Here is a 4234-nt window from a genome sequence, read left to right as displayed (position 1 = left end):
AACTTCAAATGATACAGTTGAACTAATTCAGCAAGCCTTCCAATGCAGTCCTCAGAAATCAGTCAGAGTTGAGAACTTCAGCTCCCATCAACAACTGTTTGGCATGTCTTAAGGAGATGGTTGCAGTTCACACCATACAAACTGCAATTGGCTCAACAGCTGAAGGACACTGGTAAACCTATTCACCATGAATTTTGCGCAGAAATGCTAGAGAGGTTGGAAGAAGGCAGATTTGATGACCAACTTGTTTTTAGCGATGAGGCAGCCTTCCATGTAAGTGGCAAAGTTGACAAGCATAACACACACATATGGGGAACTGAGAACCCTCATGTGCCTCTTGAGCATGTGCGAGATTCCCCTAAGGTAAATGTGTTCTGTGCCATGTCAAAGAAACGTGTGTATGAACTATTCTTCTTTGAAGAAGGAACAGTCAATGGTGAAGCGTACCTTGCCATGCTGCAAAACTGGTTGATGGAAAAATTGCATGAGGAGGAGTCTGCTGACTTCATTTTCCAACAGGATGGGGCACCACCGCACTGGAGTCTTAAAGTTAGGCAGTATCTGAACACCACTCTGCCTGACAAATGGGTCAGATGTTCCAGACAGACTGATTGAATGTTCCTGTAATGGCCACCTAGGTCTCCAGACCTTACACCATGTAACTTCTTCCTCTAGGGATATGTGAAAGGCCTCATGTACATATCTCCCCTTCTCAGAGACATGGATGATTTGAAGACACAAATAACTGAACATCAACAATAACTGAATAACATCAACAATGCTATGACTCGTTGCGTTTGGCAAGAGTTGGATTATTGTTTGGATGAGTGTTGTGTAACCTTCCTTGCACACATTGAACACCTGTAAAAACTCGTATTGAAATGTGGAAATGTTAGCTTTCAGGAAATATGAATTATGTTTTGATATCCTCAATAGTTATTAAGATATACAGTGTCATGATGTGACTCAGACTTTTGAAACACCCTGTACTGTTGGATGTCTTTTTCTTTTCCCTTCTGTCTTTAGCCATCGTGGTGCATGGTGTGTTGGTGGGAGTGTTATTGTTTCATTCATGTTTTCTGTGACTTTGAATCTTCAGCAATGTGGTCGGGAAGTAAACTTCCTACCATACAGCCATGCTCATGTCCCATACAAAACATCCAAATATATATTTTGTACTATTTGATTCTCTGTATGATGATTTTTTTATTAGGAAATTTGTGATTCCTGTTAGCAAAAGAAACATATGTAATAGTGAATAAATAATACCAAAAAATTTTCCAGATTCTTGTTTTGTTATATAACTTTGCAAACAATATTTCCAAAATTTTCAACTCTAATATCTACCTCACATCAACAATAACTACTACATACAGAATTGTAAAACTGGAATAAGCAGATATGCTTCAAGAGAACACAACTTGGATTTTTCCCTACCTAAGTAATGTAAACATATATGGATGAGGATAGCTGTGTGAAAAAGTGCCATACCCTAGCGGTTGAGGGAACCTGTGGAAGAGGTAGACTCAGGAAGACCTGGGATGAGATGGTGAAGCACGACCTTTGAACATTAGGCCTCACCGAGGCAATGACTAGTGACTGAGACCTTTGGAAATATGCAGTGCATGAGAAGACTTGGCAAGCCAAGTGAGACCATAACCCGTGGCCTATGCCAAGGGTGTAACCAGCCCACTTATGCGTACCTTTCCTTCATTGGACAGTAAACTCTGATTGCGAAGACCTGTTGAGGCAAGTGAAATCGAAATCAAATCAAATTCGATGACTGGCACCTGTGCCAGTGGAGCGTTAAGAGCACCATCTGAGCGTGATCGCTGCTAGAGCAGCTAACTGGCTTCCGTGCCGGTGGCACGTAGAAAGTGCTATTTGAACGTGATCATTACCAGTATTGCCTTACTGGCACTTGTGCTGGTGGCATGTGAAAAAACATTTGAGCAAGGTTGTTGCCAGTACCGCTGGACTGGCTCCTGTGCGGGTGGCACGTAAAAAACACCACTTGAGCATGGCCGTTGCCAGTACCGTCTGACTGGTCCTTGTGCCAGTGGCATGTAAAAGCACCCACTACACTCTCTGAGTGGTTGGCGTTAGGAAGGGCATCCAGCTGTAGAAACTCTGCCAGATCAGATTGGAGCCTGCTGCAGCCTTCTGGCTTGTTAGTCCTCAGTCAAATCGTCCAAGCTATGCTAGCAAGGAAAGCGGACGTTAAACGATGATGATGATAACTATTATCATCATCATTTAATGTCCATTTTCCATGCATCCATGGGTTGGACAGTTTGACAGGAACTGGCCAGCTGAAGAGCTGCCCAGGCTCCATGTCTGTTTTGGCATGGTTTCTACAGCTGGATATCCTTCCTAACGCACACACACACGCAGTAATGAAACCTGTATTGCGAAATAAATAAAACCAGAATTTCCTCAAGCTTTTCTTTTCATATGTAATTACTCTGCAAAAGGTATTTTCTAGTATTTTCAACTCTCATGTAAAATATAACAAGCACACATGTACCTTGGAGTACTGGAAAATGCAGAAGTGCTTCTTGAGGACACACCTTTGATTATAACCTTACCTGCATACCATAAATATGTTTGTGTTTATATATATATATATATATATATATATATATGTATGCACGCACACACCCATATATATATGCACACACACACACATATATATATATACACACATTATATATGTACATATATATATGTATACACACATATATATACATGTATACATATGTACGTATGTATACATTAATGTATATGTATGTATAGATGTATACATATTTATGTGTGTGTGATTATATATATATATATATATATATATATATACATGGATATATATTTATGTATGTGTGTGCATGTATGTATCCAGTATTTCCTATTATATTTGTCTCATTTTCAGTGAAATAACACTGGATCCAGAGAGTATGGAAATGTAACCAAATTATAGAGTAGAAGATATCTTTGTAAAAGTGAGGTAAACAATGTTTGTAGATCTCAAAATCTTTGGCTAATTAATTAGTCTTTGTAAATAATTTAAATGCTGACTTGAGTTCTACAACAATTTATTATAGCAGTGAAAAATAATATGTGAAAATAATTTGCTTATAACTAGAGAAATCATTCGAAAAATAAAGTGGTTTTAATTATAGAAGACTGACGATACCATGGATGAAAACTAAGTTTTGTCTCTCTTCAGTCGGAAAAATACAATATACACGAATACGTTGCTTTCACTGTAAATCTGTAAAAAATATGCAATTGAATGAAATACTAGAGAAAAGAGGAAGACACTCAACAATCACTTTCTATAATGAAAATATATTTTGAAACAATTTATTAATTTATAACAGAAAAATTTTGTGACATATTTGAACTTAGCTGGTTACGTCTATGTACTGTGTTGTTTGCAGTGTATGTGAAGTATAAGCCAGGTTTCTGGTCATTAAAACTGACTAAAGGTACATAATAATAAATTTATTTAACCTTTTACATAAGAAACATAAAAAAAAATACAATCGTGTTACTACTTAAGGCCAAAAATGATGTTTTTAGCAAAATATTAAGACAATATTTTTATCGACTGAAAATTGTTAAAAGAGAAAATGGCGGATCGGTATCTAAAAATTGTGTTTGTTGATGCAATCAGACCCCTCGTATCTGACTTGAATTGTCATCTAGGAGAATGAATTTACAAAAACAAATATCAGATATTACCATTCTTTGGAATTTTAACTTAAAAAAATTTGAACGGATCAATAAAAAGCTTAAAATTTGGCCTTGATTGTAGCCTACTGTAATTTTTCGGAGTAGACAACACAACATATTTATGGTAATATTATATGCCAGAAGTGTCTCTGAAACAGAATTTCTACGGTAAAATGTAGCCACATGTCTTTTCTTTAGATTATCAGTGAATTGGTTAGGTTTTGTTAAGAAGTTCCAGTAGTTTACACCAGAAACATATAGACAAAAAACACAGTTGTGATATTTTGGCTGCCATATTTGTAGTTGGTGGTCGCACTGTTGATGTGATTACTACTACGTCCGCGCGTAATGTATAAATAAGCGTTCAACGTTACGAAGTGATAAACTTATGCCAATCACTTGACGTTTGTTCTTGTAAACTTACCAAGCAGCTTCGTAATCCGAATTTTGGTCCTCACCAAAGGATTTTCATTTTTCTACATATATATCTAAACTGATCAAT

The sequence above is a fragment of the Octopus bimaculoides genome, chromosome 2, assembly GCF_001194135.2.
Source record: "Octopus bimaculoides isolate UCB-OBI-ISO-001 chromosome 2, ASM119413v2, whole genome shotgun sequence".
Taxonomy (NCBI): domain Eukaryota; kingdom Metazoa; phylum Mollusca; class Cephalopoda; order Octopoda; family Octopodidae; genus Octopus; species Octopus bimaculoides.
The sequence above is the reverse complement of the archived record's forward strand: the minus strand, read 5'-3'. Positions refer to the sequence as shown.